The 26,810-nt window shown below is 43.1% G+C and overlaps 1 protein-coding gene and 1 long non-coding RNA gene across 3 annotated transcripts in view; one reads left to right on the top strand and one right to left on the bottom strand.

Moving 5' to 3' along the window:
• HOPX (HOP homeobox) overlaps positions 1-4,881 on the bottom strand; it is a 31,101-nt gene extending 26,220 nt beyond the window's left edge. Inside the window, exon 1 of one of the 2 annotated variants that reach the window (XM_047856589.1) lies at positions 4,600-4,881. The gene's annotated coding sequence lies outside the window, so the exon portion shown is untranslated. Of the gene's footprint in view, positions 1-463; positions 488-4,599 lie in introns of those variants that run through there. The other variant, XM_047856592.1, reaches the window with a different exon arrangement.
• Positions 4,882-5,332: 451 nt separating this feature from the next.
• On the top strand, positions 5,333-24,966 carry LOC125164100 (uncharacterized). The gene is made up of 5 exons (XR_007151641.1): positions 5,333-5,425; positions 7,558-7,678; positions 18,267-18,331; positions 24,357-24,451; positions 24,634-24,966. It is a non-coding gene; the product is annotated as an uncharacterized LOC125164100 (long non-coding RNA).
• The last annotated feature ends 1,844 nt before the right edge of the window (positions 24,967-26,810 follow it).

Here is a 26,810-nt window from a genome sequence, read left to right as displayed (position 1 = left end):
GCCATATGCCACCCTTCTGCCAACAACTTCATGTTTGCATACTTCTGTTGACCATCCCCATTCACTTGGCTTTTTAAAAGTTTGAGGAAGCCATCGACAGCATCTAAAAATTAATCTGGGTTAGGTCATGACACAGGCTTAAAAAAAATGTCCAAGTGAACTAAGCCATTCCACACTAAGAGGATTTGTGAAAACAAAGGTGAAATGTTCAAAGAAAACCCATCCAAAGAAGCCAAAAATTCTGTCACTGTTATACAAAGCTATTTTACCAGTTGTGCAATCATGCCACTCATTTAAAATATATATATATTTTTGGTGAAACTCTGAATGGCAAGAGGAGGAAACATCAGGCTTCCAAACAACAGCATTGGACCAGTGTTGGCGGCCACCCTGATGCCGATAGCCTAATCCTTTCCCCTGAGCCTGAGTGCCCCATGTCTCCCCGTCTCAGGATGGTGCTTACCTTCTCCCTCCTCACCTTGCTGCTTCACTCACAGATGAAGCCAGAGGGCTCTGGACTCCTGGCTGCCTGCAGACTCTGCTTCCCCAGAGGAAGGTTAATTACATACCTGGCCACACCCCTCTTTAGGGACAAGATGTACCACATGCAGCTGCCACTTGCCAGCAAGAGCTTTCCAATTTCAGCTTTCCTAATGGAAGAAAGGGCTATGGAGGACCCAGAGTTACAGGAACTGAGGGCGCCTCTTGCCTCAGGCTGCAGTACTGAGTCCCCAAGGAAGGAGGCCCTTGTCCCTAAGGCTAGGCAAGCTGCCCTGCCAGTGCCAGCCTTCCATGCAGAAGAGGAACTAGGTAATAATTACAAAGCCCTGTGAGCAGAATTTCTTGACATTTTATCTCCACTATAGTGTCTTTAAGGTGGCTCTCTGTTTCCCAGAAAGATAAATGCTGCCATCTCCAATGAGCACAAAATGCAGTGAACAAAGAATAGACAAATTCAGGAAAAGCATTCTGTGAGGCCCCACAGTCTGTAGGGAATTCCCTAAGGGATGTGATTTGAGGAATTCTACGGCAAACCCCCAATCTTGGTATATTTTCCCCCATCAGGTTGCTTGGAAATTTTTAGGGATTATATATTTCACCTAAAACTTTGATTCTCCTGATTGCCCCAAATGGTAATTATGTTTATATAACATTTCAAAGAATTCCCAGATATGTTATCTTGCTAGAATCTAGTTAATATACTGGGGGGTGAGGAGGACATAACTCATTAAAACAATTATTGTGTATTAACATCATAACTTTAATTAGTTTTCCAGAGATGGATAAGCAAAGCCCCGAGGGGATGAGACCCTGGAAATCAGACATGTTTGGATGAGAAGGGAGCTGAGAAACCACCTAAAACCTGGCTAGCTGGCCCAGGCAGAGCAGGTGAGATGTATGGTCCCATGGGCACCCCTGCACCCACACAGGAGCCAAGGTGAGAGACAGACAGAACAGCAGTAGCCACGAAGACAAACTTCACCCACTCATGCTTCTGCCTGGGGCCAACCTGGAAACCACAATGAAGAGCCCCTGTAGTGCCAGATAGACTCGTCCCAACGCTGAGAACTGTGCCAGTTTCTAAAGTAACAACTTGCCCCTGTCCCCCACAGAGCGCCTGGTGCCATCTGCTGAGATTCTTCCAGTAAGTATTATCTGGCTTATACCAGATATTTTTGAGGGAACAAAAGGAAGCTTTCGTTTTGAAACATCCCTTCTCACGTGTTAGCACAGTCCTTAAATAATGCACCTTTGAGGTTCTGAGTAATTCTTCCTGCTGTCAGCCCTGAGCGTGTCTGGATGCCAAGAATTTGCTTGAAATGCACGGGATGCCCTATCCTAGCTTGAGCTGAAAATGTGGTTTTGAGGACCCAGTAGCATTGAGATCCTGTTGCTGTCCTCCCTGGGTTCTGGGACCCAGTGGCTATGTGGTCAGGGGCAAACCCACCCTCTCTCTGGGCTTCTCTGTCCTCCTGTGTCAGGGAGGAGTTTGGATTTGACTGCTTCTCATTCCAGGCTGCACATTAGAATCACTTTAAAAAACAATGCCAGGACTGCGCACCCAGGAATCCTTACTTAATTGGTTGGGGTGTGGCCAGTCCTGAGTATTTTTAAAAACAGTTTTCCAGGTCTGCAATTGCTGAGTTAAATGATCTCTGGAACCTTCCAGGTTCTATAAAAGTCCAAAATCCTGATGGTCTTGTCCTCCATTGTATTTATTGAATTAATTTTTTCCCAGACATATTTTTTTTTAATTTTCAGTATGTTACATAGGCTAATTTTTAGAAATACCTTTAATCATATACAAATGATATATTATTAAAGTATTGTTTGTTGGGGTATAATGGCATATAATACTGCATGTGTCTAAAATATACGATCTGATATATTTTCACATATAAATAATGGTTACCACAATCACAATAGTGAACATACCCATCACCCCCAAAGTTTTCCATGCCCTTTGGTGATCCTCTTACCCCTTTTCTCTCCCATTCTCTTCCCCAGGTAACCACTGATCTGCTTTCTGTTACTATAGTTTGCATTTTCTATCATTTCATACCAGTGGAATCATACAATATGTACTATTTTTCACTTGGCTTCTTTTTTTTTTTTTTTAATTTTTTTTTTCAACATTTATTTATTTTTGGGACAGAGAGAGACAGAGCATGAACGGGGGAGGGGCAGAGAGAGAGGGAGACACAGAATCGGAAACAGGCTCCAGGCTCTGAGCCATCAGCCCAGAGCCTGACGCGGGGCTCGAACTCACGGGCCGCGAGATCGTGACCTGGCTGAAGTCGGACGCTTAACCGACTGCGCCACCCAGGCGCCCCTTGGCTTCTTTTTTAAAAATATTTTTTTTTTATATTTTAGATAGAGAGAGACTGAGCACAAGTGGGTAAGGGGCAGAGAGAGAAGGAGACACAGAATCCGAAGCAGGCTCCAGGCTCGAACTGTCAGCACAGAGCCTGACACCGGGCTCAAACTCACAAATTGTGAGATCACGACCTGAGCCGAAGTCGGACGCTCAACCGACAGAGACACCCAGGTGCCCCTCGCCTGGGTTCTTATTATGTCCTTATACTTCAGATATCAAGCTTTTTGAGAACAGGATCTACCTTTTATTTCTTTTCTCTTCCTCCAGGACCCCAACTTATCTTTGCCCCAAGAAACCCTTTAGCCATTATTTGCTTGATGGGAATCAGACCTTTATGACCTTAGAAGTGAGCTTCAGTTTGGTGTCCAACCCCCTGCTGCTTCTCTGTAGGTTCCTAGTCACCAGCTTCAGCTCAGTGTAAAAATAATGCATTAGCTTAAATGCATTCATTTGGGGTGCGTGGTGTTCTAGGGCTCCAGAAAATGAGTGTTGTGTGTCAAGGTATGTGTTGAGGCAGGGGCAACTAGCTGGGCAAGGTCCTTGGCTTTCACCGATTCTTAATCACTAGATTTTTTTTTTTTTTCTTCAGAGAGAGAAGAGAAAGAGAGAGAGAGAGACCGGGGTGGGGAGGGGCAGAAAGAGAGTGGAGCTTGCCTTGGGGCTCGATCTCACTACCCCGAGATCATGATCCCAAGATCACCTGAAATTGGACACCCAACTGACTGTGCCACCCAGGCGCCCCGCCAGATTCTTGACCCAAAAGGAGGAACTATAGAATTTATGTCATCCTTTAGTTCTATTATAATCCTATATATATTTTACAAATATGATGTCTAATCGTAACTCCTCTACTGTCTGTCCCCTCTCCTCCCTAGCCCCTCTCCTTTGTTTTGTTCTCTGCCTGCTCTGATTATACTCTCCCTCCTTTGCTAAAGATCCAATAGGCCTGTTGAGTGGCAGTGCGGCTCCACAGGAACTTTTTGCCTGGCCCTTCTCTTTAAGACCTTCTCACCTAAGTCATGTGGAGTGTTGTGCCTGTTTAGTCAATGATTCTTATTCCCCTTTGTTTAGCGCATTCCCCAAATACCTGGATACCCATTGTGCTCAAATATCACAAACCTATATTTCCTCAAAACCCAGAGCATGGGATTCCTTTTTACCTTAAGCAAGATCAGTGTTTGCATTGTTGTAAATTAGTATTATAAGAACCAGACCTAACAAGAAATAGCACTGCAAATTCACAATTGAACCACCTCTACTTAATCCAGAGATAGCCCCTCTTATCCCCCTATATAAAACACAAAAAAAATTTTTTAATAATACTGTGTCTGATTTTAGACTGAGATGAATAATAGCAACATCAGCTTCTAAATGATAAATCCCTATGTATCTGGCACAGTCACACAAACAGTGGTTTCCAAGTGGCTTCCAGAGATAGGAGAGAGCAAGAAAAACATCTTACCTTCTGGCCAAAAGGCCAAAATGGACTCTACCTTGCTCCAAGTCCACCTCAACCCCTTGCATGTTTGCAAGGGTCTGATATACTACACCCAGCAATGTTCTCTGGCTCCCTGCTTGGGACTAACTCTTAACTTTTATTCTCCCTTTCACCTCTATGCTTCCCCAGCAGAATAGTGACTATGGGAACTATAACATTTCAGTCCAGTTTCTACACAATCTCATTCCTCTGCAATAAAGGCAAACCTCTGAAAGTTACTTACGTGGCAGTGGCAAAGACAAGCCCTGGATTTGGAAGCTGAGTTTGCTGATGCCAGCCCGCTTAAATAGCTGGGTTGGCTGACGCAGGCTGTTGATAGCACGTTTATTTACGCCTGTGAGTGCACGCTCAAGCAAGGACCTGAAAAACCTGCGGTGTGGGCAGGAGGAAGGCAGCTGAAAGTATGCCGAAGTTACATCTCTCCTGGTTATTCAAGTTTGATATGCAGGCGGTGACTTCTGAGTTTTCATGGAACTTTCTCAGCACCACCTTCTTGTGCCTGATCTCTTTCTTAGCCAAGTAAGACTCTTCAACCAAGATTAGATGGGAGATGCTGCTGAGAGAGGAAGGAAGCAACAAAGGACCCTGAACCCCTGCACCAAGTTCCTTATTTTGAATGGGCTTCCAGTTAGATGTTGCCTCATTTTAAACCATAGGCTTGGTGAGGTTGATTTCACAGCTCTGTGGGCTGGATGCCAAGCTAAGAGCTTGGACAATTGCCCAATTGATGAAAAGTTGTTTTGTTGTGTTTTGTCTCCAGGCACAGAATGCACAAATAAAGAACAGTTATAGGGGAGGTTCAGCCTGGGATGATACAATTTTAGGTCCCTTTCAGAAACTATTTTGATTTCTTTCTTCTGCATCTGTACTTTCCTCCTGACTTCCCCTCCCCTTCCTTTGTTAATGAAATTCCTATCTAAGAGTTGAAAGATTCCCCATGAGAGCTCAAATAAAAAGCCAGTGTGTGAACAAGCCTGTGGGAAGATGCACTCCAAGTGGGAGAGAGTGTGCAGTGGTTCGTGTGACCATCAGTGGAAATGTTTCTGAAGGTGAGGGTATGTGTGTGGGTGTGGGGACCTGGTTAGTCGATGTTTACCTGTATTTTTATAGCTAGATATGGCAGTTAATAGTCAATTTCAGCATGCTAAACACATTAGGTGGGTATGATTTTGAGAGGATGAAGGAAAGGAGACAGGTTTGGTGAGATCATTTATGGGAGTATCTGTGTGTATTTGCTGGTACGTAGCACAGACTATAAGTGCCATCCAGATTTACACAGCCTATCTTCTTCACTTCACTGGAGAAAGAAAAAGCCTACTTGATTCTCTTGGGAACAGCAGCCGAATGTGAAAGAAGAACAGCAATCATTAAGAAAATTTCTTTCTCTCTTGAAAAAGGGGGTAATGGTGATAAAACATGTGTGGGAGAATAGTGGAGACAGGGGGCCTAGCCTATCCTAACCCTGGTTACCGGAAGAATTCTTTTGTTTCCTGCCTAATTCATTGCCTAACTTTTGACTGTTCTATGGCCAAATCTGGATTCTTGCCTCCCAGATTTCTTGAATGTAGTGTTTATCTCTTGTTCATCTTTTGACACCCATAGAGCCTGGCACAAATTATTATGACAGTGACAATGACGATAATGATGATGGTGTCCAGGTTTACACTTGGGGCTGATTTGCATCAATATTTAAAAAGTTGCTTCAGAATGTTTGCAACTATCCTTATTTATTTGTTTATCATTAATCTTCCAGAATGTGATTTCCATGACCTCAATGACCTTGCCTGTCTTGCCCACTCTTGTAACCCCAACACCCAGCACTGTGTCTGGTGCATAGTAGGTGCTCAACAGATCTGTGCTGTTTGCTTAGTTTCTAAATTCTTTTGAAGGCTGTGCCACCCAAAAGACAGAAGTTCTGGAATTGGCAGTTTCATCTTGAGCCATACATTTTTCTTTTGCTCTTGCATAATGTGTTGGCTTTAAGCTATTCCTCTTTATCCAGTGTATCATGGAGATGAAACTAAAAGTGGCAGAAACCATAGGGCAGTTTTTACATCACTAAGAACTCTGCAGGTATGTGGTTTCAGGTTGCTCAGTGGTGCAGTGAGGTCACCAAGAACCCAGGCTTTTTCTGTATTTCATTTTGTAGTCTTCAGTGTGAGAGCATTGCCTCCCACCATGGTGGCAAGGTTGATACAGCAGCTTGGTGTATCACATCATCAAATGAAAAAAAAAAAAAATCAAAGACAGGTAGGAAGGGAAATGAGCTTTCTCCTTAGTATCCCTCTATGTTTGTTAAAGAGAAAAATCTTTCCAGAAGCCATTAGCAGACTTCCAGTTATGCCTCCTTGTGGAGAACTGGGTCAAATGTCCACTACATGGGCTAAATCCATCATCTGCAAAGAGGAAATGAATCAGGCTGACCGTTGTTCATTTTATGGGCCCCAGGGAAGGACCTACCTTTTCCAGAAAAATTCCTGGTATCTGAACAAAATCAGGATTCAGTTAACAGGGTAGAAGTAGAACAGTGCTACCAACAATACTGCCAGTCTAAGAAATCCTTGAAAGTCTGATAAGCTAAACTGCATTGGTGCGTGGATGCCAGTCCTGGCTGTGGCAATTGTGCTTCATTCTATTGATTCTCTATCTCCGTGTGCTTTTTTTTTTCTTTAATGAGAAAAGCTAACTTTGACTCTTAGCAAAATTGAAGCTATTTCAACAACTCCAAATAAGGGAAGTAGCTGGTCACAGTGATTTTTTGTCTGCAGGGTTAGATTATCAGTCTGTGTCACCACTGATTTTCTCCATAACCAAGGAATTGCATATAATCTAGCAGCCTCTTCTCCCATGTCAGATGGGATTGATGATGTTGTTGATTTCTTAGAAACATTGAATCTAATACTGCAACTCATCATAAAAAGGTTGCCACACAGTCTATGAGGGTTTAAGATTCATTTCCTGTTCCTCTTCTTGTCTATTATATTTCTCTGGGATCTCCACACGTTTGCATCTATCTCTGCCTGGGAGCTCCAGCTCCTGCTTCAGGTTTGTAAACTAGAAACATATGGCTGATATTGCAATTCTCACATAATTTTTTTTTCTCTCTCTCCTGGTGATTAGCAAACTTCAAATTGACACCTGCATGTGGATAATTTTGTTTTCCTGTTCTTCACTGTTCTAGACGTTTTCCTTGGTGGGCTTCAGGAACTCTTGTGTCCATTGTCACAGATCAAGAGAATTAGGACAGAGGATGCCGTGAGCTAGATGTTAAGCTCCAAGAAAAGAACAATGTATGGGAAATGGTAGGTGCTCCATAAGTGTTTGTTGAGTGACTGGAAGAATGGTGGAAAGGAAAGAGGATGGTCTTCTGAATCATGCAGGCTTAGATTCCAGTCCCACCTCTGCTACTTACCATCTCTATGAGCCAGAGCAAGTTATTTTTAAAAAAATTTTTTTTTTCAACGTTTTTTTAAATTTATTTTTGGGACAGAGAGAGACCGAGCATGAACGGGGGAGGGGCAGAGAGAGAGGGAGACACAGAATTGGAAATAGGCTCCAGGCTCTGAGCCATCAGCCCAGAGCCCGACGCGGGGCTCGAACTCACGGACCGCGAGATCGTGACCTGGCTGAAGTCGGACGCTTAACCGACTGCGCCACCCAGGCGCCCCGAGCCAGAGCAAGTTATAAAACTTCTCTCAGACTCAGTTTCCTCATCTATAAAATAGGAATGATGATGCTTAACTCATAGGTTTGCCATAAGGACTAGAGATATTACATGTAGAGCACTTAGCATAATGCCTAGAACATAGCATATGCTTAATAAATGGTAATGGTTACACTATGAAGCCCAAGTCATTTGTAAGACCTATACATGGTAGGCACAAAATAGTGAACCTAAACCCCCAAGTGCTACAGCAAACAGGAGTGTTTGGAAGAGCTACATAGAAGGCAGTGATACCTGGACAGTGAGGCAACTACTCTTTTCCTACTCAAAACCACAGATCACCAAAGTGCACAGGCCCATTTGATGACTGAGGAGCATACAATGGTAGAGGGAGAGAAAAGTGCTTCCCTGGGGAATAGAAAACTACCAAAGACATTTAAGAAAATTTGTCATAAGGGATATAAACCTCCCAAGGGCCAAATCTGACTTGTACAGAAACAAGTTAGGGAGAGGGGTAACCAGAACATAGAAGCATACCTGCTGAAAGTTCTGCCCCCAAGGTGTGAGCTTGCAGACAGAGAGACTGGGAATCTCATCCCATGTGCAGATGGTGTGGAAGTGCCGACTCCCAGCCCCTTCCTGGGTCTAGCCTAGCTGGGAGGCAAATAGGGGAAGTAGCAGAGGATCAGCAATGACAGATAACTTGGATGCAGAAAAGGATGTCGGCTAACCTAGGTAGGAGATGTTTCCCTTGGCTGCTCCTGACAGGAGGTTCCACAAGTTCTCTGGTGAGGAGGGACTGGGAGTTCTAGCACAACCACACTCTGTAGTCTTTATAGTTTGCTGTAGACTGGTCATGATTACGTCACCCTTTCAGTGAGCTGTAGGTATTTCATTCCAAGTGTGGGTTCCATCATCTTACCTAATCCACCTGTTGTCCTTGTGGAGTCCCGAGTCAGTGGATGGCTAGGACTTAGGATGCTGTGGCCCATTCACAGCACCCACTGCAGAAGGTGCCTGGGGAAGGCTGTTTCGATTGGTGTGGTCCATGTCACCTTTGCTCTTTGATTTGAAAATCACAATTTTTTTTCACTCGAATTTGTTTCGCCCAGAGTCTAATGAACAGGGAGGTCACAAGCACTGTTTCCCCTAGAAACCCCATTTATGCTATTGGTCAGAGGAGGGGAAGGCCCTTGTAATGGGGAGCATTGACCGTCTATGGAAGGAGGGGGAGGGGGCATCAGTCCTCACCCACCAAAGCTCTGAATGCCTCTACCTCAGCTCCTTTCCCTCAGCATTAGGACTCACTGCTGCCAGCAGGAGCTGTGGGGTGACATTCTCAAGAGGGGTGGGGGTGGAGCCTCACCTAAGAGGCAGCTCTTCCATGAGTGACAGGAAGGTATTGCAGGTTGGGGCCACCTCAGCCTGATTGTCATCCCCTAACATACAGAGTGAGGAAAGAGAGTCCCCACGCCCATGAAGTTTCAGGGATGGGCCTTGTGCTTTTAGAAAGCAGCGGGTGGGGAGCTAGGGTGAAAAAAAAAAAACAAAATCAGTCGGTAAAAACTTGCCTGACTGGGCATCAAACACAGGCACAGTCCATGCTACCAAGCACCACACAGCAAGACCTTTGTGGCCACTTCTCAGGGTGAAGACCTAAGCAGGAGGGGAAGAGTAGGTCCCACCTCCCCATGGGTACCCCCATGCCAAGTTCCATCTATGTGAGATACTTGAGTTCTGTGAATGATTTTACCTGGAAACAAAGAGGAAGAAGAAAGGAGAAAGGGGAGCTAACAAAAATATAGAGCTTGAGGACAAACCAAAAAACAACCAAAAATTCATGTTTGACACAGTGGAGTAAGGGTTTGAAAAATACTTTGGGCTAACATTGTGGATTAGCTGAAGAAGGGAGAGAAGAGGTTTGATTAGCAGCTACAGACCTTTTCCTTCCTGCACCCTCCTCTCCACCTCAGAGGTGCCAGAGTGGACTCGGCATGTGACTCCAGAAGTTCTCATCTCCTCTCCATGCCTCAGCCCTTGTCTGTGTGAGGAGGGAGTCGAACTAGATGATCCCTCTGAGGTCCTTTCTGTTTTAATCTTCTGCCCTCCAAGGGGAGATAGTCAGGGGCCACTGGGTGGAGAGGAGGGACCCCTAGCAGCCACAGGGAAGGATGGATCCTGCCACTTAGGGCTGAGAGAAATAAAGGAAAGCATCAGTGGATAGGTAAAACCTGAGAAACTGTTAGGACACTGAAATACTCTACTCACTAACATTCAGAGACTCCCTAGTCCTCCTCCTCAACAACCTGGGCCTCCCCAAACCTGCTGGGATCCAGCAATTAGAGGGTATCATCTGGCACTATGTGTGTGTGTGTGTGTGTGTGTGTGTGTGTGTGTGTATCACGGGAACAAACAGAACTCAGTTCCAGCTACAATGCTTCAAGCATGTGTTTGGTTTTCCAATGCAGTCCAGGGAGTCATTCTGAAAGAGAATGCCCCGAGGTAGGGGAGATTTGGGAGATGGGGTTAGGTAGGTGGGTGAAGAAGGGAAGGAGGGAGGGAGGAAGGAACTGTATGTATATCATCCCTGAAAAAAAATGTCAAAAGGTGTTGATTTCTGCTTTTGGCAAAATTATGCTATAGTCTGAGTTTGTTCACGAATTCAGCCCAGTTCTACTCTGCACATTTCAGCAATGCTCCTCCCTCCTCCATGGCCTTCTCTGAGGTTTCCATAATGAGGCCCTGGCAGGGCAGTGGGCAATGATTTAAGGCCACTTGTAAAATGGCTTCTGATGTGGTGAATTACATAAATGGTGATGTGCACTCTTGAATCTGACTTTTACCTCTCTGGAGAGTCAGCTCCTGGACTAGTCTGTCCAGTGGGTTCTGAGTGACCTGCAAGAGGGCCTGGTTTCCTGAGTTGATTTCCCAAAGATGACACTGATGAGGGAGCAAAAGGCAAGCTGAGGGTAAAGCACAAGCTAACATCCTGCAACACCCCTCAGCCTCCCATGGGGGTATGTGTGACATTCCTCAGGCACTCCTGGCTGCCCAAGAAAAAAGGAAAGGGAAAAACAAATGGTCAACCAATAGACATCACAGTCATGTGGGACATGAATCTCTATCAGTTTGCAACTGTCTTAATGACTTAGAAGAAAAAAAAAAAGCAATCTTATCAAGAGCCAGACCTCCAGAAACCTATAGATTCAATTCCCTGGGGCCCTAACGCCATCCCCCACTTCATAGGATAGAAAACCTTACGTAATCAGTCACTGCTCACAACCCCAGTGCAGCTCTTTCTGCCCACAGGTCCTGTCTCTGTGCTTTAATAAAACCACTTTTTCGTACTGAAGAATTCTTTGACCGTTAGCTCCCAAACCCCAACATTTCACATCAATACCAATGACTTTGTTCTCTGACTCAAAGGGAAATAAACTCTGCATTTTTCATGGTTCTGCCAGTAGATTGCCCATTTGTCCCAAGGCCAAATCTCAGTCTGAGAAGAATTTAGGGTGGTACTAGGGTTCAGAGGGAAGGCTCTGGAGACAGTGTGGATCTAGCTCAGCCTATGGTGACCAACTTTCCTGGTTTTCCTAGAACTGTCCTGGTTTAGCACTGGAAGTCCCATGTCCCGGAAAACCCCCAGTCCTGGGCAAACAAGGATGGTTTGTCAACCTATCCTAGTTTTCTCACATCGTCGCCAGTAATTTAACCTCTTTGAACCTTAGTTTCCTCATATGTGAAATGAAAATAATGATCACAACCTCATGCAATATCTGAGTAGGATTGATACCCACTCAAAGATTGTCCAGGAAGAGAGGATTAGGTGACAAAAGTAATGTGTTTCTGTCTCTGTTCCAAGGAGTAGATGTCTCCTCTCCCCAATGTGTTTTGACTTTTCCAAGTGAAGGTGTGAGCACAACACTTGAGGATTCTGTAACAATCCAGAAAGCCTTGCAGGCCTTAGCTAATGCAGAAATCCCAGCTAATGCAGAAGGCTGGATTAAGGCCTCTTCTAGCTAGCTCTGTGATTATCTGATTAAGTGTAAATGGCAGAGGCAGCTGCCTACTTGCAGAAGTCACTTTTAGCAGCTACCACTTAGGAGTCACAAATAAGGGATTATGAAGCCTTTTCTTTTCAGCTTCCTTGTTACCCCTTAGCTATTGTGTGCAGAGATTCTTACCTAATAGCCATTTTCTGAGTGACTATTTCCCAGTAACTACTCTTTCAGGGCTGAAAAAGGAAAAGAAGTTAATATTTTCAAAAGACTCCCTTGCAAGGCATTTTGCAGCCGAAGAGTGAATTTCACAGGCATCTTATTCCCTGGCAGTAAAGCCTGAAGGCTGTCTTGGAGACCAGAAGCAGCAAGTAAGAACTCTGATAACAAAGAGAGGCAAGGGAATTATTTATTCAAATGCCCTGATAGAAGGCTTTAATCAAAGACACCATAGAAAACAAGCTGCAGGCTGATAGGGAGTTTTTGGAACATGAAGGTGTCAAAAGGATCCAGTATTTTTCTGAACAGAAGGAAATGACTGGGGAAAATGGTCCTTCATAGTTGAGCAGAGCTATGTCAGCACTAAGGACAGGAGGGGGCTCTTATTAGGAAGATGCCAAAAGCTGGAGATTATTCAAAGTGCAAACATCTTTACCATCCCAGCCCTCCCACCCCACCACAAATGAAGTCAGATTCATTTGGAATTAGTGCCAGATTCTGGTTGAAACTAGAAGTTTGCAGAAGTTGGAAAATTCAACATGCCAGACTCTGGCGCCAGTGATAACTAACTAGTTCATGTCCAAGGCAGTTGATGGCACAATTTTACATAATTAGGACATGTTTGGGAGGAGAGGAAAAAAGCACTCTCCGATCAGGAATTTACTGACTTACATCAACATTAGTGTGATCGCTGGCTTCAAATTCTATGGTACCACCTTCATATTTACATTCTAAATTAATGAGGGGCAGAATGCCAAGGACAGCAATACTGCCGGCTTTCACAAAACTGCCCACCAGACTCTGGGGAAACCTGCCAACTAGATGGTTCTAGGTTACCAAGCTGTCTTTTCTCCTGCGTTTTCTAACCCTTAAAGAAAATTAAATTCTGAAACAGTTAATTCAAAAGTCAAGAAATTTGATTATCTGAATAATGCATTAAGGTATGACTGTTAAACCATTGCTGCATAATAAATCACTCCAAAGCTTAGTGACTTAAATTAACCATTATCATTTTATTACCTCTTCCGGTTTCCATGGTCAGGAATTCAGGGAGGGCTCAGTGGGGAGATTCTGGCCTGAGGTCCTTTATATGGTTGCAGTCAGACAGTGGCTGAAGATTGAATAGCAGAGGAGTTGGGAGAAGCTACAATCTCGCTGAGTATCTCTCTCAGTAGTCTCAGGGTCTCTCCATGCAGGCTCTCCACAAGCATTGGTTGAGCTTCCTCACAACATGGCAGCCTCCGGGCAGCTAAGTTCTTCAGTGCAAGTAGTTCAGCCCCTAAGGCAGCAGCATCAACTTTTATGACATGGCCTTAGAAGTCATGTAGCATCACTCCTACCACATTCTGTTGGTTCCAAGTGAGTCACAAACCCACCTAGACTCAAGGGGAATTAGTGGAGAATTCTTAATTCTTAATGGAGAAATGGCAAGGTTCCAGAAGAGCAATGTGGGATGGGGGATATTGTGGCCATCTTTGAAAAATACAACATGCCATAAGATATGAATAACTGATGATCATAATCTTTAAATTTTTATATTTTAAGAAAATAATGTTAACTCAATAAATCTCTTAATTAGTGAAATATTTACTGAAGAACATAGTGTTAACTACCTTCAACCCCTTCTTCTCCACATTACTTCTCATTCTATAGGGTCAAACAACTGGGTGTAATGATGTACTAGTTTTCTGGGGGGGGGGCACCATAATAAAATACCATAAACTAGGGAGCTTACACAACAGAAATTTATTGTCTCCCAGTTCTGGAGGCTAGAAGTTTCAGATAATGGTGTCAGTAGGGTTGATTCTTCCTGAGGACTCTAACAGAATAACTGTTTCATGCCTCTCCCTTAGCTTCTGGTGGTTTGCTAGAACTCATTGGTGTTCCTTGCCTCATAGAAGTGCCTCTCCCATCTCTGCCTTCATCTTCACATGGTATTCTCTCTGATGCATATGTCTCTGTCCAAATTTCCCTTTAAAAAATGTTTATTTACTTATTTGTTTGTTTGTTTGTTTATTCATTTATTTATTTTGAGAGAGAGCAAGAGAAACAGTGTGAGTTGGGGAGAGGCAGAGAGAGAGGGAGACCCAGAATCCCAAGAAGGCTCTACATTCAACATGAAGCCTGACATGGGGCTCAATCCCACAACTGTGAGATCATGACCTGAGCTGAAATCAATAGTCAGATGCTTAACTGACTGAGCCACCCAGGTGCCCCCAAATTTCCTCTTTTTATAAGGACACCAGTCCTATTGGATTAGGGGCTCACCCTACTGTAGTGTGGCTTCATCTTAACTAATTATATCTACAATGACCTTATTTCCAAATAAGGTTACCTGCTGAGGCACTGGGGTTAGGACTTCAACATGAATTTGGGGGAGCAATTCAACCCACAGCATGTCTCTTATTTTTTGAAGGGAGGAGCTTCTTTTGATATGGTTTCTAATAGTATCAATTGGAGAGTAGAACCCAATCACAGGTACAATTTTCAAACTTTATATCTAGCTTCTCCTTTCCATGGCCCTTGCCATTCTCTCCTATCTCCTAAACACCTTCTTCAAATTTTAAGTAAAGGTTTCCATTAAAGCTATTAATGCCATTAGAGTATTTTAGGATTAAATGTGTTTTTTATTAAAATGTCATTAAATAAATAAATAAATAAATTTAAATGTCATGATCAGATGTTGGTTATGAAGTCTCATTCCCTCCCAAATTTTCTATAATCCTAATGCCATTTGTTATATAACTTCAAATTGCATAGGATTTTTCAAAACTTTATTCTCCTTGGAGCCTGGGCCTCACCTATGCAGCAACTTAGTTCATTTAAGGAGGTTCAAAGAGCAATTTATTGACTTGGGGAATTTGAGATTGTTCTCTGTCAGTATTGTGCAGACATTTAAAAATGTATTTCCTTTGGATGTTTAAAGCAAAAAGAAAGACAGGCACATCCCGCTACCTCATTAGAGAAGCCACATGTCTTTGGCTTTCTTGACCTAGCACTTATCTTGTACTTGATGTTTTCAAAATACCATCCAATCATTAAACAGCCAGTTCCCACAACATCTTTGTGAGATGTGAGGATTGTTTCCATTTTTAGTAAAGGAATTTGAAACAAAAAGAAAAGGTGACCTGTGCAAGGCAGTATAACAAATCAGGACTGGACCCAAATGTCTGCCATTTCATGAACTAAAACTTTGTTTTTGAAAACCAAGGGACAGATTTTCATGACCACATCCCTTTCACCTCTTCCCAGAAGCCAAATGCCCTCTTTCCCCTTTGCTGTGAAGTCACTGGAGGAGCATCAGGTGAGGCAGGAGTTAGCAGACACAAGGACACCCCGTGGAGAGTCTCAGAAATCATAAGGGGAACCTTTGGGATATGAAGCCCCAGTCAGCAGGTGGGCATATCAATGCAATCTCTTTTGTGCCTGCTGGGTGGTGAGATCAGGGAGATTCAGGGTATATATCAATAATAAAAATGGTATGGAAGGTGTTCCTTCTAGTCTTAGAAAACTGTAATCTTCTTGATCAGAGTCTCTATTGGAAACAAGCCCTCTGAAATTCTTTGGTCTAGTCTTAAGCCAACAAACCGTAACAGCAAACTTGGAGGACTTTCCCAAATTCTAGGAAGGTGCTGCAGGACAGAATCCCAGACCTCTTATATGGCTGCCTCCCCAGGAAGACTGGTAACCACCATAATGTCCTCTAGTATTTCCAGAGTTCTCTGATGAAAGAAGATTGCAGATCATCGGCTGGTCCTATATCTGAGTGAAGGGAAATCAATGGCATGCAAATTAGCTTATTTAAGATAATTCAAGACCCCACCTAGACTAGCATTTTGCTCTTAGGCAGGCCATTGAAGCAAAAAGCAAATCCAAATCACATTCTCCTCTCCCAAGGTACCAAGCATACCCTTCCCCCCACCCTTTTTTTTAAGTCTTTCATTTCAAAGCTGTGATTGCCTGTTTACTTGGTAGAAGTATAGCTACTAAGATATGTTTTGCCTTGATTATGGGATACTCAGGTGGAATAGTATATGACGTGGGCCTCTTCCTAAGCAAGAATAGAAGTTGAGGCTTCCCATCTTCATACCAAATGCCATGCTGGTCCTGCACACCTGAATTCTAAGCACAAGGATCTAAGCATTTAGGTCTATTTTCATAATCCATACTAGGAAATGCATTCTATTTCTCATTTCATCTTAGTTTAGATTTTCAGGTATAAAACTTCTACATTCACAATGTTTATTATTTATACATATCTTAATGATTTTTTAAAGAGTTTTTTACTATGAGGTACTTCAAATCGTTTTTTGAAAATAATGTAAACATGGTAGTAATAACAAATAAAATACATTTAAAAATCAGTATAATATTCAACACTGAGAATTTCCTTAAAAATCAGTGTGTTTTGGGGTAACTGGGTGGCTTGGCTCAGGTCATAATCTCACAGTTTGTGGGTTTGAGCCTGCTTGGAATTCTCTCTGCCTCTCTCTCTCTCTTCCCCTCCCCTACATTCTCTCTCTCTCTTTCAAAATAAATAAATAAACATTTTTTAAAAATCAGTGTGTTTGGGGACACCTGGGTGGCTCAGTCATTTGCCCACTCCCACTCTGTCTCTCTCTCTCTCAAAAATAAACATTTAAAAGAAATCAGTGTGGGGGAACCTGGGTGGTTCAGTCAGCTAAGCGTCCGACTTTGGCTCAGGTCATGATCTCATGGATTGGAGCCCCACGTCAGGCTCTGTGCTGACAGCTCAGAGCCTGGAGCCTGCTTCGAACTCTGTGTCTTCCTCTCTCTCTGCTCCTCCCCCACTCACTCTGTCTCTTTGTCTCTCTCAAAAATAAATAAACATTAAAAAAATTTTTTTAAAGAAAAGAAAAGAAATCAGCATGTTTGTCCACAGGTTGACTAGAAAACACTGGTAAAAGATAACCAGTTCTGATATTTTTCTGGGACACACTATACTGCCATACTGGAAATTAAGATACTGAAATCTCTGTATGAATTGTTTAAAGTCACTGCCCTGAACCTCCTGAGGACCTACCACAGGCACTGAACTCTGCACTTCCCTCTGGGACCTCTCCCTCATTCACCTTCTCCAGGATCTAGCTACCAAAGGGGCCCTAAAGGACCAACTTCAAGCTATGACCAGTAGCCATTCTCTCATATTGGTAGTCTAGCCGTTCTGGCTATGTAGTTTTATATTCCCCTTATAGGGACTGTTTTTGCTACTCTTGCATCCTTTCAGTGTATATAATAGCTTTACATTAATTGTTTGCAAACCATATTCTTTTAAGGGCCAGGTAGTGGTGAAGAATACAGATTCTGAAGCTGGACTGCTTGGGTTCAAGCTCTGGTTTAGCCTTATATTGGTCCCTGGGACGTTAGCAAGTTCTGCATCTATTTCATACCTCATTTCCTCATCCATGAGTTGGAGGTAATTGTGGTATCTCTCTCATAGGATTGTTGTGAGGAATGAATAGTGAATGTAACTCAAGCAGTTAGAAGGGTGTCCATAGTAAGCTCAACACATTAGCCATATTACTAAGCACCTACTATGAGCCAGGCGCAGTACTAAATGCTTTGTGTTTGTTATCTTATCCCCCCAGTACCCCCATCAAATAGGTATTTTCATACCTATTTTAAAGAGAACTGAATCTGGGCACCTGGGCAGCTCAATCAGTTAAACGTTTGACTCTTGAATTCGGCTCAGGTCATGATCTCACAGTTTGTAAGTTCGAGCCCTGCATCGGGCTCCATGCTGCAGGTGTGTATCTTGCTTGGGAATCTCTCTCCCTGGGTCTCTGCCCCTCCCCCACTCATGTGTGTGTACTTTCTCTCTTTCTCTCAAAATAATTAAATAAACTTAAAAATTTTTTTAATTTAAAAAGAGAACTGAATCTCAAAATACTGAGAAATGTACTTAATGTTACCATGCTGGTGATGGATACAGCAGATTTAAATTCCTAGCTCTTTGACCCAAAGTCTATGCTTTCTCTTCTGACCTAGAGTCTTCCCTGATGGAAGTAACACTTGGCAGCAAAGAAGAAAAAGAAGATGGCTGTTTGGTCCAGGTAGCTTTGGTGAATACCAACTATGTGGAGATGCTCAGTGGATACAGAGATCTTGCAAAGGATGGATAGCAAATGGAGTCCTCTCTGACTAGAAGTCCCAGAGCTTTGATTTACAGCAATGTTCTCCCATCACCCCAGCTTTGGCAGGCATCCCTGACCCCTCCCATTCCCTGGCTCTCAGACCTAGTCACCAAGCCCCTCAATTCTGCTCCAGTGGTATCTCTCACATCCCTGCTGTTCCATCCATGCCTTGTGCTAACACTCCATTTCAAGTTCTCATTACCTCATGTCTAGATCATTTCAAAAGCTTAACTAGAGTCCCAGCCTCTGAGTCTGTAAGTCACCCCTCCCACAATCACCACATTATTCCTAAAGAAACTGCTTCCATCACATGATTTCACCGTTCAACCCCCTCCTTCCCCACACATCCCCTGTGACTACCCAGTGTCTGCCGATTATAGTTCAGCTATTCAGAAGGAAGTTCAAACTCCTTCTTAATCTAATTCTAATCTTCATTTCCAAAGTGTTTTCTCAGGATTCCTCTGTAAGAATCCTATGATTTAGCCAAGATTGCTTTCTTATTATTCCTTTATCATGCTATTTCCTTTCCCACCTCCAAGCCTTACCCACTCCATTCCTCATGCCTGGCACATCCTCCTCTACTCTTCTAAATCCTGTGTGTCCATCATAACCCAACTTGGACACTCTCTCCAGTGTGACACCTTCTGTGCCCACTCCAGGGAAGTTGATGTTCTCTTTTATCTTACACCTCTCATTTGACACCTAGACCCCATTGCTTTACATTACAAATTTGCTCTTTGGTGATACATGCTCTGTTTTCCCAGCTACCTTGTGACCATCTCACAGTGAAGGGAGTGAAGGAGATGAATGGTGGGAGGGTTTTGACAGGGAGGTGATGATGGTAGAGTCTGGTGGTTAGGCCTTTGGGCTGGGTTTGAATCACAGCTCTGCACTAACTACCTAACTAGGCAATCATTGCCAAGACCCCTAATCTCTCAATGTCCCCATCTATGAAATAAGGACAATGACTGTCCCTTCCTCATAGAACTATTGTGAAAATTAAATGAGTTGATATTTCGAGAGCCCTTATCCAGGGCCTGACATATAGATAAAGCTCAACTAATATTATTTATTATTACTTTCATTATTGAACCAAAAGTTTATAATGTGCTAGACTCCAAATAAATGACCTTCTTTAATATGTATGGGCCCCCTATGAGGTAATAGATCATGCCCTAGCTATGGAGCCTGCTGAGCAGCCCTGAACTGTATTTCCATGAGAAAGAAATACACCCCAGTAATGTTTAAGCCATGTTTATTTATTTTTTAAGTTTATTTTTTTAATTTATTTTAAGAGAGAGAGAGAGCATGAGAGTGGGGAAGGGGCAGAGAGAGGGGGAGAGAGAGAATCTCAAGCAGGCTCTGCACTGTCAGAACAAAGCAGGGCACAGGACTTGAAATCACAAACCATGAGATCATTATCTAAGCCAAAATTAAGAGTCGGATGCTTAACCATTTGAGCCAGGTGCTGCTAAGCCATGTTTAATGTCCCTGTTGCAACAGAACCTAATTCTAACAGGTACAATTCCTGTTATTCTGGTGCTGGAATTAGAAGTGCTTCTCTCTGGTGGCCCTTAGGAACTTTATTTCTAGTATTCAAAAAATTCTATTAGGAGGGAATGACCCAATTTAAGTCTTTCTCACATTGGTCGGCTTTCTCTTTAGAAGAAGCAGGATATGACACTGAAGATTAAAGAAAGAGAAACAGATACGGATTCTTTCTAAACAGGTGGGGAGGAGGAAGGCTAGGACTAAACTCAGGGATCCTAGGCTGACACCACCCATAACACCTGGGGGATGCTGGGGCAGGTACAATTTCACTGTTAGCAAAGTCTCTTCAGAAAATCACATGGATGTTTCGAGCTGTGTAGATCCTGAGTCCAGCCTCAAGCCAGAAACATGTCTGGAGCTAGGTCTGTGTTTTGTTATTGTTTTGTTTTGTTTTGTTTGGTTTGGTTTGGTTACGATTTAGTAATTTGCTTTAAGTCATGACCTTGATTTGTCCTTTATGCATTTACAGCCAAGAAATGAAGAAAAATAAAACATAAAAAGACTAGGTAGGTGCCCAAGTCAGTGGCTCAACACCACCTCATCCCACCTCCCTCTTGCTTGTTGGAAGAGTTTGTCCTTTCAACAGAGCTGTGAGTTCCAGCTACTCACATTCTCAAATTCCCTGTAGCTACAGCATAGACATGAGACCTAATTTAGTCTAATTGACCTGTATTGCCTGCTAAGGGTCTGATAGGAAATTCCTTCTCCACTGAATATAATCTTGTTAACACGGGATGTCAACTACTACAGCCATCTTATTAGTGTGAAGTAGACAGGGTTAAAATACTAAGGAAGGCAAACTCAAGAGATGGAAAATATCTTGATCCTGATGACATCATTGATCCAACCTTTTAAAATTAGACTGAGTCTGGAGTGCTTGGGTGGCTCAGTCAGTTGAGCATACAAGTCTTGATTTCTGCTAAGTCATGATCTCAGTGTTGTGGGATCAAGCCCAGCATCAGGCTCTGCACTGAGCATGGAGCCTGCTTGGGTCTCTCTCTCTCTCTCTCTCTCTCTCTCTCTCCCCCCCGCACCTCCCCTACTCATATGCTCTCTCCCTCTCTAAAAAAATAAATCTTAAAAAAATGGACTTAAAAAAACAAATCTTAAAAAAAATAAATATAAAAAATCTAAAAAAAAATCTTAAAAAAATGGACTGAATCCAACTTGTTGACATATGAAGTAATAAATGTCTTTATTGTTTAATTAATTATGGTTAGATATTCTGTTACTTGTAGCAAGCATCCTTACTGATGCAGTGGCCAAAAACATTTTAACATTCAAAGTTGTAATGCTCTATCTCTATAGGTTATCCTAGTCAAAACAAATATATCTCACCCTTGCTAACATGTTATTTCCCCATTTTTTAACTGGAGACAGGCTAGGGAAATATACTATCTCCACTTTATGGAAGATTATGAAGTTAGGTAATCTGCATTTGAAACCTGGCTTTACCTCTGTGACCTTTGTCAAATTAACTTTTCCATGCCTCAGTTATGTCATCCATTAAATGGGAAAAATAATCATCCTGCCTCATAGAACTGGATCAAATGAGCTAATACATAGAAAATACTTAGAACAGTGCCTGGCCCACAGCAAGTCATTGATCACTTTATATTAGCTTTGCTTTCATCCCCCCAGCAATGTGCCCTTCCATAGGTTTCCAAAGCATTTTGCTGTCACACTTTCACCTACATTTTCCTTTGCCAAGCATTTCTGGGAATAGCTGAAATGTGGGACAGACAGCTCAATCCTCTTTTAGCATGCATACCACAAGATCATCAGAAAAGAAGTTTGACTAGCAGAAAGTAACAAATATCTTGTCTGGAAACACTATGGAGAAGCCCAAATTCCCTTCACTCCCCAAATCCCATGTTCTGGATGTACTTGACCGCATGCACTGAGACAGAGGTGGCAAGGACTCCTTGGGTTTGATTTTCCCACAGGCCTCTGGGGTGTGCCCTTAGCACTGAACATGTCTCTCATAGATCTATAGCTCTAGTGAATAGAAATAGGAACCCCCCCCATGCTCTTATATCACTATCATTTTTACTTTTTTACCTGCCATTTCTTCCCTTCTTGAGCTTTTTTTTTTTTTTTTTTTGCTGGACCAAGAATCTCATTTTGTCTTTTTCTCTTGGGAGACTTTTTCCCCATCAACCCATGATTGTACATCCCTTGTCTGGCTACCACCCACCAGAGACTCAGAGTCTGTTTCAGCTTCTTACATCTGCATTATGCTTGTCAATGGAGGTCGGCTTTCAGCCAATACTTCTGTATATCTAATCTGTAGAGCCCTTGGCAGCTTCCAAAATACTTGGGCCCAAGTTATTTAATCCTCACAAATATCTTGTGTGGTGCATGTTTTTACTCCAAACCTGACTCCTTGTGCCTTACCCTCTTCCTGTAGAGATCAAGGGCAGGGGGAGATGAGACAAAAATATTTCACTTTTTTTGCAGTATAGGTTTGGAGTGATAAGGACTTCACCCAGGTTTACCGCAGCCAGGAGTGATTCAGGCGGAGAGAAATCCTGTGAAGTCCACCAGAAACTCAAAAACTTGGCTTTTGAAGGAACAACAAACACCTGATACTTCTTTGGGGCGAAGGATCAGTTTCTGACATCTAACTGGTGGTCCAATACGGAATTGAGGGAGAAGGAGGAAGAGGCTCTGGAAACTTGTTGGCATACCAAAGTACTTCCTGACATGAAATCTTTTACCTTTTGTAGGAGACCAAAGAAGCACAATGTTTGGCCCCCTTCAGATTCAAGATGTTCTATTGATTTATTTATCAGAGAGCCCCTCAAACATTTATATTGGCAATGACTAGGCTAGAAACTGACCCACCCTGTCTCCTTGTGGGGGTGGTTCAGATTCTCTGTGAACAGTTGATGCCTAGGTGAGGTTTCCCTGAACAGGACTGCAGGTTTGTTGAGCTCTGGTTGCTGCGTTCCAGAAGGTAGGAGGAAATGGAGGCCTCTGTGTGTGGCCTGGTACCACACAGCTCTGCCATCTCAGTATCTGTCTGAGCTGCCAGACTCTTGGAAAAGTTCCTTTGATTTCTTCAATTGTATTCAGTGCCAGGTTGGGAGGCCTAGAGAGGGGCCTGGGGCCCAACCATTGTGCTAACCAGAGCAGTACCAAGTGACAAATCTATGCTGTTCTTTCTTTTTTTCTTTTTCTTTTCTGCCTTCCAGGAAGATTACTACAAAAAAACAAACAAACAAAAAACAAAAAAACTCATTTTTTTTATTTTCAAGCACACCCTGTTCCTTCACAAGGAAAAAAGAAGACCACAGAGCAACATTTATTCATAAAGTCTCTATTCAGCTCTCCTTGCTTGTTATTGGCTCAGGGTTCAGCTAACTGGTTCCCACAGAGCACAGACCAGCAGGGGAGGTGGGGTTCAGAGTAGAGAACAGTAAAGAGACCTGCTCTTCCAGAATGCAATGGAAAGCCGCAATATTCTGGATGAGTGGCATGAACACAGTGGTGACTTTATTCTCTATTTCCCCCTTTGGACTGGAGCCTGCCTACCTCAGGGCTGGCCAGACTCACCCACCCATTCCTGCCTGTGTACACTCTGTCTCTGAAAGGGGCTTCCTTGCAGGGGAAACTGAATGTGCTCTTCGAGTGGCTTTCATGGTAGAGCAATTCCCTATCTTAGAAGGAGACAAGTGAGCCATCCTTCTAGCAGCTCAGGAAGAAAACTTTGGAATCATCCCTGATCCCTCTCTTTCTCCCATCCTACTTCCAGTCTGCTGCTACATCCTGTTGGCTTCACGTTCAAAATTTCTTTAATATCTACATCAATCAGTATCTATATCAATAACAATCAAAACTATAAAATTAAGTCAGTATCTATACATATATGTGGTTCAACAAGAGAAACAACCAGTGGCAGATGCTTATTAAGAGATTCATTGCAAAGAATTGGCTTACACAATTGTGGGCTGGTTAGGTGAGTCTGAAGTCCCTAGGGCGGGAGGGGGTCCTTAGGAAAGGCAAGCAGAAATCCTGAGGCAGGAGATGAAGCTGCTATCCACAGGCAGATCTGCTTCCTCATCCAGGAACCCTCAGGTCTGCTCAGAAGGCTTTTAACTGTTTGAATCAGGCCCACCTGAATCTACCATAATTTCACTTACTTAAAGTCAACCCTCTAGGGATCTTAATCACATCTACAAAATATCTTTACAGCAACACCCAGATCAGTGTTTGATTGAAAAGCTGCTGACAGTAGCCTAGCCAACTTGACCTACAAGACCTACCATCACATTATCAAAGCCACCATCACATCTCCTCTGAATTACTACTGCTTTAGCCTCTTTACCAGTTTCCCTGTCTCTTTTCTGATCCTCCCTGTCCCTCCCCCTTCCCCAACTGTTTTCAACAGAGCAACTAGAGAGATCATTGCTCCATTAACCAAAGCCTCCATGATGGCAGAAGGATGGCCCCCCAAAGATGGCCATGTCCTAATCCCCAGAACCTGTGAGTGTGTTATCTTGCTTGGCAAAAGGGACTTGGAAGCTATGCTTAGGGTGTGGGTGTGGAGGTGGTCCTGGATTACCAGGTGGGCCCAATCTAATCACATAAAGCAGAAGAGGCAAGCAGAAGAGTGAGAGATCTGCTGTTGAGGACTTGACCCTCTACTACTGGCTTTGAAAATGCAGGAAGGGGCCACAAGCCCACAGCAAAGAGCAGAGGACCTCAGTCGTACAACTGCATGGAACTGAATTCTGCTGGCAAACCCAATGAGCAGGGAAACAGATTCTTCCCCCCCGGGAGTTTCCGGTAAGGAATACAGCTCTGACGATAGCAGAGCTATATTGTGTTGGGCTTCTGATCTATAGAACTGTGAGACACAAATTTATGTTTTTTAAGGTACTACATTTGTGGTAATTTGTTTTGGCAGCAACTTCCCACCCCACAGTGTAAAAGCCAAGCTGCTCAGAATCCCCATCTCCCTTTGTCTCTGACGTCATTTCCTATTACTCTCCCCTGGGCTCCCCTCACCCCCTCCATCAACTCCAGGGCCGGGACCAGAGTGAAACTTGTGAGTCATGGACCTTGAGATGCCAAAACATTCAGTAATCAAGATAATATTTTAATGACATATCATCATTAATACAAAAGAAAAAGACAAAACTTTGGAAGAAAGGCAGGATCCAACCCTGCGTTTGTATGCCTCGCCTTTGGCTAATCCTAGACCTGATCTTTGTTGCTCTGAACCCTCCAGGCACACTCAACCCCAGTGCTTTGCCGTTTGCTTTTGCCCTAAATATCTGCAAGCCTTTCTCCCTCACCTGCTTCAGTCTTTGCTCAAATTTCCCCCTTCTTAATGAGCCAGCCTTCCCTGACCCTCTATATAAAGTTGCAGTGCCTCACGCCAGCACTCCTGGGCCCCCCTTGCTTTATATTTCCCCAAACATGTTACATGTCTAATATTCTATTTTATTAATTTACTACTGTAGGGGAGATAACATTTCTTCTTTACCCATCGAGGGTTTCTGGCAGGGATGTCTTAACAGGTGAAGAGGAGGAGAGAATACAAATTTCATTTAATAAAAGTTTGCGCGTACATAGGAGTCTTCACAGGAAAAGAAAGATCCAAAGAAGCATCTAGGCCCCAGGGCTTATGTACAACGTTGAAAGGAGAGTGACGATTGTGGAGAAGTAACTAAAATATATGGGGAGACTAGAAGAAGATAAAAGTTATTTTAATAAGGTCTGTTTGTACAAATTTCCCTCGACCTTGACTCCCCATCTCTGGTGATAAAAATGTTCTTTTCCTCCTGGTGTTAGGAGGGCATCTTTCACATTCGGAGTTTCATCTCCTGTTTTCAGGAAGAAGAGGAAAGGTCAAAGTGCTTTCTTTGCACCTGTTGGTTTTCAAGTGACTTTAGCTCAAAATAATATGTCAAAGCAGCATGTTTTGAGGTGGCATGTTCTGAGCCCCTTTATTTCTTATTGTTTGTTGCTGTTTCACCAAGGCCTAACAGTATGTGGCGGGTGTAGGCCCTCAATTGGGAAGGAATGAAGGAGGCAGGGAGAGAGGGGGAGGGCAAGAGAGGAAGGAAGGAGAAGGAAGAACAAAAGTGTGGCTAGTGTCGGTGGGGGAACAGGGCAGGTGTATGTATTCAAGGAAGAACTTTCCCCTCGGTTTATTGAAACCTAAAATCCCTGAAGAACTGTAGTAAATTTCAATCTAAGGAAATATTGATTTATAAGCAGGGTTATTTTTTCCTCTCCCAAAGGGGAAAGCCATCCAGAGCCAGTATAGTCTATTAGGTTAATTAGCAGATTTGGATTAGCTGTGTGCTTTCTTTTCTAGGACATTAGCTAAATTCTGTTTCCACTGAAATTCTGGGAAATGTTTGAATCCCATGCAGTTTGCCCCAAGTCCTTTGAGACAGAGTCTCTGCAAGCTATATTTAATGATCCCTAGAGGTTTTATTCTTGTCTAGTTTACTCTCAACAAATAAAAATTCAATTTTGATGATCCCTTTCTCCTATTTTTCAGTGGCTTTAATGAATCTATTGTCAAAGATTAGTGATAACTTGCATTATAAATTGGTCTTCATGCCATAGTAACAAAGAACATTGTAACAAATGTATCACAAGGTTGATTAGGTTGGAAAAGAAACCCGAGCTTTATCACCATTTTCACTGACTGACTACACGCATGAAAATCAGGGGTTGACTAGAATATCTGAGCTGGGAGTAAAGCGGAGTGAGGTTACAGTTGGTGGCACATGCTGAATTATGAGGATTGTGGGCCAAGGTGGCCAATGTGGGCATTTGTAGGACAATTAAGCTAAGGAACTAGGTTAGGAGAGAGAAGAGAGGT

Source organism: Prionailurus viverrinus, chromosome B1 (assembly GCF_022837055.1).
Source record: "Prionailurus viverrinus isolate Anna chromosome B1, UM_Priviv_1.0, whole genome shotgun sequence".
In the NCBI taxonomy this organism is placed as follows: Eukaryota; Metazoa; Chordata; class Mammalia; order Carnivora; family Felidae; genus Prionailurus; species Prionailurus viverrinus.
The sequence above is the reverse complement of the archived record's forward strand: the minus strand, read 5'-3'. Positions and strand labels throughout refer to the sequence as shown.